At 56.8% G+C, this 9,131-nt stretch overlaps 1 long non-coding RNA gene across 1 annotated transcript; it reads left to right on the top strand.

Moving 5' to 3' along the window:
• Positions 1-4,454: 4,454 nt before the first annotated feature.
• LOC124099690 (uncharacterized) lies at positions 4,455-7,276 on the top strand. The gene is made up of 2 exons (XR_006854047.2): positions 4,455-4,955; positions 5,973-7,276. It is a non-coding gene; the product is annotated as an uncharacterized LOC124099690 (long non-coding RNA).
• Positions 7,277-9,131: the final 1,855 nt, after the last annotated feature.

Consider the following 9,131-nt stretch of genomic DNA (forward strand, 5'->3'; position numbering starts at 1 on the left):
TGTTCAATAATTTATCCAAGTGATCAGCTGTTGTTGAAAAGTAGGAAAATGTAGCCACAGTGGTTTGGAAATGTCCTCTTATTTATTGAGTTCTAATTATAAAGCTATTAAGGGGTTTATTTATTTATTGTTGTGGTATTAGGGGTTGGATTTGGGGGTTGCTCTACCACTGAACTACATCTCTAGCCCTTTTTATTTTTCTAAACTTTGAGATGGGGTCTTGCTAGGTCACTGAGGCTGGCCTCCAACTTCTGATCCTCCTGCCTGGGTCTCCTGAGTAGATGAGATTATAATTGTGTTACTAAGGAGTCTTAAGAGGGAAGAGCAGGTAGCCTTGGGTTCAAATCCCAGATCTGCCCTTCAGAAGCTGTGTGGGAGTCCCGTCCCTCTCCAAACCCTTCTGATTTGGAAAATGGAACTGCAGCATCCCTTTCAGTAGTATTGATGTGGAGTTCATGGAGATCTCAGCAGCAAACACCACGCACAGAGACTCAGCCAACTACAGTCAGAACCCGTTCCATCCTGGTATTTATTTATATTTTTTTCATCTTAAAAACTAGCCTCACCGTTTGTTTACTATCATTCAAGCCCAAACCCAGGAGTCACCTTGAACAGCTGCCTTCCTGCTCTCCCAGGGCAGAAGCATTTGCAGATGGCGCCACTTCCTGTGTCCTCCCTACGCCGCCATTTCTGGGCTCCCCACTTCCGTTCCCTCTTACTCGCGGTTGCCGCCTGCTGGGCTCCTGGCCCTGCTCCCTGAGTGGCCCCCAGCTCCCTGCTCCCCTCCACTGTCCACTCACCCCAGGGAGCCCGTCGGCCGCCTTCCCTGCTCAGAAGCCTCCAGTGGGGGCTTAAAACCCGAGTCCTGCCAGGGCCCCAAGGCCCTTCCTGGCTTTGCACGCTCTGCCCTCCGGGCCTCACCGCCTGCTCTTCCCTACACTGGGCAGAGCAGCTCTGGGTCATCGGAGGCCCCCTTGACCGCCTGGATGACCCCCTGCAGCCCTCACTCTCTGGCCCCTGGTCTGATCCACAGGGTTTTCAACTATCTGAAATTCCTATCCAATCATGGTTGTCAGGAGCCTGGAGCCCGAGTCCCTCCAGGGCGAGGACCATCTCTCTCCTCGGTCCTGGTTTTCCCAGCTCCTCTAAGGCTGCTCAATCAGCTGTGAATATGAAAGGAACTCGGAAACGTCGCTTCCCCCAGGAAGCCACCCTGGATTTCCCAGGGCGCCTGGTGCCCATGTGTGCTGGCTGGTGGGACCCACTTGAGCCTAATCGACTGAGGGTCTCCAAGAGGAGCTGTAGGGGAGGGTCTGCCCTGTGACCGCAGGGGCCTGGACCTCCTGCTCAGGAACAGGCCGGTTGGTGAACCAGCAAGAGGTCAGGGCCAAGAGTGAACCAATTCTCAAAATCGGGAAGAAATTCCAAGCCTGGACTCCGGTGTAGTGACAGGAGACCCGTCCAGCAAGAATCTGCATTGTAAACTCAGAGCTCCCGCAGGGCTGCTCACCAACCCAGCACCAGGTGGCTGCCCCGTAACCACCTGCCCTCCATCCTTGCAGCCTGCCAAATGGCTGGCCAATATCCTGGGGTCACCTGGGGAGGCAGGGGTCCCTGACCGCCAGGTGGCTGAGTCCAAGGAGGAACAAGAAGGAGAAGCCAAACCCTGGGGCTCCCCTGGACTGGGGTCCAGAGTCCACCCTGGAGCTCTGGGTAAAGAGCAGACTTGTACGAGAACGGTCCACCTGGCTCTCCTGGCTGTGGCCTTGGACTCCTGAGTCATGGGTTCAAATCTCGGCTCTACCTAGTCGCGGGGAAGCGAGCTTGGGCGAGTCACGGTGCCGTTCTGCGCCCGGCTTCTTCCTCTGTGGTGGGGATGTCGATGGTACCCATCCCAGGATGCTGGAGTGAAGCGGGGGCGGTCTGCCGAGCGCTGAGGACCTGGGACCCGCCCAGCAGGGAGCAGGAATGCCTGGGGCTTGTTTCCTGTCATCCATTCACATGGATTTCCCGTAGCTCAGCCTCGGGAGCAGATCATCACCACGGGCATCTTCAGGGGTTTGACCTCACTACCAATTCAAAAGGCGATGCTTCTAGACTCGGTCCGTCAACCAGAACATATTTAGTCCTGAGAGACAACAAGAAAGGAAGCATTTTGGGTAGGTGAGGCCAGCCAGAGCTCAGGCTTCATCCCATGCCCCTAACCCCCTCCAGTCTCTGTCCTGCCTCAAAGATAAACTTTCTTTCTTTGGTCCCAGGAATTGAAACCAGGGGCACTCAACCACTGAGCCCCACCCCCAGCCCTATTTTGTATTTTATTTAGAGACAGGGTCTCCCTGAGTGGCTTAGCACCTCGCCCCTTGCTGAGGCTGGCTTTGAACTGGCAATCCTCCTGCCTCTGTCGCCAGGAGGATGTCACCAGGTCACCATGAATCTCCTGTCCTGAAGAAGCCACCCTGGCTTGAAGGGGTGCAGAGGCCCCTAAATTCCAAGGTGACACCCCTCCCTTAGGACGTGCCCCTGCGTCTCTTCCTGTCCCTCGGAGTCACCCCGACGGTTGATCTGCAACGTGGCTCGGGCCCGGAGCTCTGGGCTTGCTGAGCGGGGACAGGGGCCACATCCCCAAGGAGTGTTGCCCACAGAATTGGTTCAGAGACGACGGTGGTCCTGGAGGCGAGAGGGTGGGCGACCGCAGAGGTGTCACTTAGTCTGTACGGTGAAAGGAAATGAAGACCAAGACGGAGAGCGGGCAGCCCAGTGTCTGACCCTGAGCCGGTTTCCAGACTTGGGACTCCCTGGCTGGGAGGGGCTGGGTCTCCAGGAGGAAGTCCAGCAGGTGGACAGGACGGGGATTGTCTGGCCCTGCCCCAAGAAACCCATCTCCACTGACTGGAGTGACTGCATTCCTGAGCACGCGAGGACCAGCAGACGCGGGCAGGAGTCCTCTGTGAGGGAGGAGCGGACGGGAGCCAGGTCCCGCTGAGGGTGGGTCCACTGGGTCCCTGGATGAACTCAGCACCGTTGCCTGACCCCCCAGTTTGCAGTGGGCCTGCTCAGGTGGCGCAGGGCTCAGAGTGTGCAGAGCACCCACACTGGTTCCTTAACAGTGTGCAGGATCCAGATGTCCAGATGTAGGCTTCTAAAACTGTCCCCTCTGCCCAGCTAAGAGTAAACAAAAGGACAACTCTGTATCCCAGGGAGGAGAGGGGATAGCAGCAATTAGTGCCACTTCTAAAGGATGCGGGGGCCGGGTGTCCCCATAACATTTCCCTTTAACTCACCAGCCTCACCAGCCCAGCCCCGGTGGAAGCCACAGAGGTCCCGCAGGGTGGCAACGGACCCCTCCTTGCACCCTTCCTCAGACGGTGGCTACGATTGCAGCTGTTGTGCCCGATGAGGTTCCTCTGCTGGACAAGATCACCATGACCATCAGGAAATGACCCGTGACCACGAATGTGTTCTTTTCTGTCTGTCCGTCAGGAGCAGTTTGCATTGACCTGGAAGGGTCAGCAGTGGACACTCACAGACTCGGCCCAGGGCTGCATTCCTTCTTCTACCTTCTGCCATAAACCAGTCCACGGATGACTGGCTGTCTGGACCTCTGCAGAGCGCGGCCTTGGTGTCTATGCCACATTAACGGACCAGAGGAGTGAGAGGCACACATCCACCAGGAGCCTGGGATCTGCCCGCTCGGAGGTGGCAGGCGAGTCCCGGGAGGTTCCAGAGCTGCACTCATGCGGCCTGAGAGCCCAGCCTAGTCCTGGTCTGGACATTCCTGCTAACGTCAAGGGGAAAGCACCACAGAGGCAGAAGGTCAGCGCCAGGCAGGGCTTTTCCGGTCCCAGAGGCAAGTGACGTGAAAAGCCATCTCTGAGTGGGGACCCAAGCAGGAAAGCAGCCAGGCCAGGCTGGGGTGCAGGAAGCCCCTCCGCTGCCCAGAGAGCCCCACGGGCCCTGTGGTCGGGCAGCTCTCCATGGTGGGAAAATGCTTCGTGGACTCAGGCAGATCCCAACAGAAGAATCTCAGCAGAGACCTCTGAAGGTCAGGGGCAAGGTCGTGCTCTCTGAGGTGGAAAAGCATACACCCTTCAAACAGCCTCTGGAGATAGAACCCGGCCACGGGACACCACTCTCCACACAGCCGGGGCTGCCCGTCACTGGCTGAATTCAGACACTGTCACATTTACAGAGCATTCACTGGGCATGACCCAGGTCCCACATCATCTGCCACCCTCATACTGTCACCTGTCCCTTGGCTTTCACCTGTGTCCATGCATCGGGTCCCTTATAACCAAATGACAGAGGGAAGCTCAGGATGGGTTGGCTTGCCACGTGTGAGCAGATGGCAGTGGGCGGGGGCTGCCCACTGCCCACTCGGGTTCGTCTTGAAAAACAGTGTCCAGGGGTCATTCTCCGGGTGGGTAGAGCTGTGGGCGGGAAGCTGGTCACCCACTCGGCGCAGAGGAAAAGTGGCCCAAGGTTAGAGTCCATACAGACTCCTGGACACTGGGGAATGGCTTGGCTGTTGTCCTGGGGACCAGAAGGAGAGAATTTGGAAGATTGAGAACAAAGTAGGGAAGAAACTCGTGAATAGATTTCCAAGTCAGTCGTGAAGCCCAGAACCCTTCTACTGCCTGTCAGTGGCCAGAAGGGACAGTCCACAACCACGCAGAGACAGCGGCTCAGCGGGGTTGCCAGCCAGCCTGTCCCCCGCCACCGCAGAGCCGGACTGGAACTTGGACCGAGCCGCCAGGGGCGGGTGGACCTCCTGCCGCCGAGTGAGTCACGCCGTTGCTCAACTCCCAGCTCCAGGAAGGAGGCCCGGCCGGGCCCTGCTGTGGCCTCTTCCCTCAGCTGGCCCAATGGCCACTTGGTGGGAAGTGATGGCCATGGACTCTTTCCACCCTGGAACCAGCAGAGATTTTTCTCGTCTAGAAGTGACCCATGGTCAAGGGGTGAGTTTCTGTTTTCTTCCCTCCCCCAGGGCCTCAGCCCATGTCACCTCCCCCCGAGAGGGAACAGTGCGTTCACCCACCACCCAGGGCACTGAAGAAGGCTGCCCGGGACCAAGGGACAGAGTAAAGGACGGACAGACCCCTTCCCCTATCTTCAGAGTGACCGTCCAACCCCTGCACCCCTCTCAAGGTTCCTCTCTGTCATCTTCTAAGGAGAATCTCCTGGGAGTCTGAGCCCCTTCAGATGACACGGGCTGGTCTCCTGTCCCAGAAGCCATAACTCAATTGCACCTTCAAAGTCCCTGGGGCCACGTAAGGTGACCACAGATCCCAGGGAGTTAAGATGCGGGCATCTCTGAGGGAAGGACACCCCCTGACGGCAGAGCCAAGCCCAGCCCGGCCACAGTGCTCACCCGGCTGAGCATCGAGCCCCCCGAGGTTCCTTCCCACGGGGGGGCTGGGCGGCCTGGTCTCGGCCAGGACAGAGAGCTGTCAAAGGCTCATGGCACGACACCTCTGGGTGGCCCACGGTCCACCTCCAGTGAGGAGGCCAGGCTCAGCGAGTACAGGGACACTGCTGCTTCTGAGGGCCGAGCTGCAGTAGGGGTCACCTCTCAGGGCCTCCTTCTTCAGCTGGACAATGGGGATGGTAGAGAGGACGCCTCCCTCACAGGGTGCCACATGGGGGCCTGCGTGGATGCTGGGTGCTGATGGTCACCTGGTGCCAGGCCCAGGGCAGTGCCCAGTGCGTGCTGGCCACTGAGGCTGAGAGGGCCATCCAAGGTGCTCGCTCCCCTCCCGAGGACAGAGCCCGTGCTGCAACAAACAGCCCCCAGCCACCGCCCGCCTCTCCCAGCCGCTCTGTGCCTGCGTGTGACCGCGTGACTGTCAGGCGACAGAGAGAAGTGATGGCGTTGGCCCTTCGACACCTCCCGCCACCTCCCAGTCCCCTCTCTCCTGTCTGCCGGCTGAATGACACACTCACCAACCCTCTGCTTTGGGGTCCCGTGTCCACAGCAGCAGAGAACCTGGCCTTCACTGACAGGGACGTGACGGCTCCTCAGCCACCCCCGCCCCCCGCCGAGGACCCAGCCCAAGGAACACCAGTGACATGAAGCCCAGAACGAGACTCCGCTAATCCTGGGGCCCTCAGGTCCCAGGGCTGACCCTGTTGGGACCGTTTGGGGCACACAGGCTGAGCGTGTACCTGGGACGAAAGGACCTATCAGTCACCGCAGCTACAGGTGGCTGGCGCGTCCCACGAGTGGACACGTCCTGTGCTCTATCTCACTGACCCCCATGAGGCGGGTGCCAAGTTCATTCCACTGGACCCAGGAGGGACCTCTGTAAAAACTTCACAGAGGTTTCAGGTTGGCCTAGGGCCACACAGCGACAGAGCAGAGGGACTCAAGTCTGGGGCGTCCAATGCCAAGCCACACGCTCAACCTGTGTGGCTTCTGTCCCCTGGAGGTGGCAGGAGCTAAGAGGGTTGCGGACCCGCAAAGGAGATTTTAATTTGAACAATGGACAGTTCCCTGGGACCTGGCTGACGCCTCCCATTAAGATGCTCTAGAATCAGATTTGCATAATGGGTCGAGAAGGTCGTTGGGAAAAGGGCCAAATCCATAACCCTGGGCCACGGAGTCCACAAGTGGGTTAGAAGACACAGAAAGGAGGCGACCTGACCTCTCTTCCGCTCTACCCTAGCCAGCGACAGCCCTCAAGTTTCTTGACCTCCAACAAAACAAAACCACAAAACTTACCTATTCCAGATTTGAGGATTTATGGGTTCACAGTTAAATGATCTGATAGATATTAAGAAAACTGGGAATGTCTTTGGGTCCCAGATCCCCTTCGAGCCATCTAGAAGGGTCTGTGTTTCTTAGCAAGCCTCAGTAACGTGGCCTACTAAGATCTGCCTCCACTTCCTGTTGCCACGACACAGCTCAGGGACTGTGTGGCCTTGAACAAGCAGTGAACAGATTTGGTTCAACTGTCTGCGGGGTTCTGCGATCTGGTTTGGGTTCGGCCGACCTCGGCTGGACTGGCTCGTGCATCTTCAGTCAGTTGTGGGTTGTGTGGACGTCCTGCTGACCTTGACTGGGCTCACACCCGTGTCTAGTGTCTCAGTTGGTCTGGGATGGCCTTGTCCAAGGTCACTGGGCAGTTGGGTCTGGGTGCTAGTCTCATTCTCCAACAGGACAGCCTGAGCACATTCTCAAGGCAGGTTAATCTATACATTAAGTGTTGTAAGAGATGAACAATAATAACTAAAAATAAAAGAGAGCAATTTTAACAATTGCTCCTGTGTTTTGAGACCATTTTTGAAGTGAAGTAAGGATTACTTGAACACAGCACAGCAACACCATGACAGTTAATCTACTAACGGAGATGGCTGCTAAGTGACTAACGGGAGGGTAGTATACACAGCATGGATACACTGAACAAAGGTCTGATGTATGTCTTGGGTGGAACAGAAGGGGACGGCATGAGATTTCATCATACTACTGAGGACAGCATCAATTTCAGACTTATGAATTGTTTATTTCTGGAATTTTCCATTTAATATTTTCAGCCTGTATTTGACCATAGGTAAATGAAACCATTGATAGTAAAATCGTGGATTAGGAGGGGGCTACTGTGTCATCTTGAATCCTCCAGCACATTTTCATCCTGTCCCTGATTTAGAACCTCAGAGAGGTAAAGTCATTTACAGAAAGTCACACAGTGGGTAAACATCAAGAGCTAAGATTAGAATTTCCTGACAGCTGAGTGCATTAGGCAATCTTTCTATACTAGCACGTGGCTTGACGTGCAGCAAATATTCTTATGACTCATTTTGAGAATGTATCATAACAATCGTAGACGGTTTGGGATTTTGATAGTTTGTTAGTGTGAACATTTTAAATATAAAATTTTGATAAAATCGATCATCCCCACATAACAATAATCACAGTACTACTAATAATAACTTATCAAAAACACCACGTGACAAGCACTGTGCTAAGAGCATAGTTACGTTGGGCACAGTGGCACATACCTGGGGGCTGAGGCGTGTTCAAGGCCACCCTGGGCAACTTAGTGAGACCCTATCTCAAAATGATAAGGGCCTGGGCGGCAGCTCAGTGTAAGGTGCTCACCTACATGTGCAGGGCTCTGGGCTCCCTCCTCAGTGCTGCAGAAAAACCGACCCCAGCTCCCACCAGCCTCACAGCTCATTTATCTCATAAGCAACCGTCCTGTGAGATGGGCGCGATTTCCCCTGTTTTATGGATGACCTGGGAGGAGGCTGACCTGGGCTCTAGCCAGAACTCATGCTTCCAATCATCCTGCTAAACCGTCCCCCTTCTTTGCTGTGAAATAGAATTGGATGTGTTTGGGGGGCACCCTGGGGATGGCCAGCCGTGCCCCCAGGAGCCCCCCATCCCTTTCATCTCCTCGGTCAGGTGTGGGAGCCCCTCGGCGGGATGGATGGGGGGGCGGGGCGCGAGGGTCTGGTGCACGGCGAGGCTCTGAGGCTGCAGCAGGAAATCATGCCGGGGAGGTGGGGGCTCCTCGCTGAGAGCAGGCACTGGCCGTGGGGACCGGCTTCTTGGCAGTGCAGCCTCCAAGATGGATGGCCGTGGCCTTCAGGGCTGGACAACCACTTCTCAGGCCTTTGATGCTGAAAGCAGAACAAATGGGCGCCGGCCGCCCGGCCGCAGCTGCCTCTCATTAGGGCCCGCTTCCTCCAGCCCAGGACAAGGGGAGCCCTCGGGGGACGCCAGGGCAAACGCCAGATGTGTCCGCCACAGCTGGCTGCAAAACCTTGCTCTCCACTTCTCTCCCCAGCCGCTTCCCAGCCCCCACCCGACGTCCCCGGGTTGTCGGAATCTGAAGCCACCTTGGTCCCCGTCTCATCCATCAACAAATCCCATCGGCTCCGATTCCCAGTCCCCTCTTCTCCACCGAAGTCCCCGAGTCCAGGCCACATTGGGTCCCCCCAGGCAAGGGCAGAGCCTCCATTCGCAGGTAGAAGTCCTGCCTCCCCCTACTGCAGGGCGGACCTCGTAGGGATAGGCTCACTGCAGTTGGCCAAGGTGAGTCCCATGACTAAACCCATGTGACCCGTGTGACAGCTGAAAGGGGAGATGGAGGGGAAGCCGAGCGGAGGGTGCCCGCTGGTCCCAGCCCGCG

The sequence above is a fragment of the Marmota monax genome, unplaced genomic scaffold (genome assembly GCF_021218885.2).
Source record: "Marmota monax isolate L192 unplaced genomic scaffold, Marmota_monax_Labrador192_F-V1.1 WCK01_AAM20220418_F8-fsc00047, whole genome shotgun sequence".
Lineage (NCBI taxonomy): Eukaryota > Metazoa > Chordata > Mammalia > Rodentia > Sciuridae > Marmota > Marmota monax.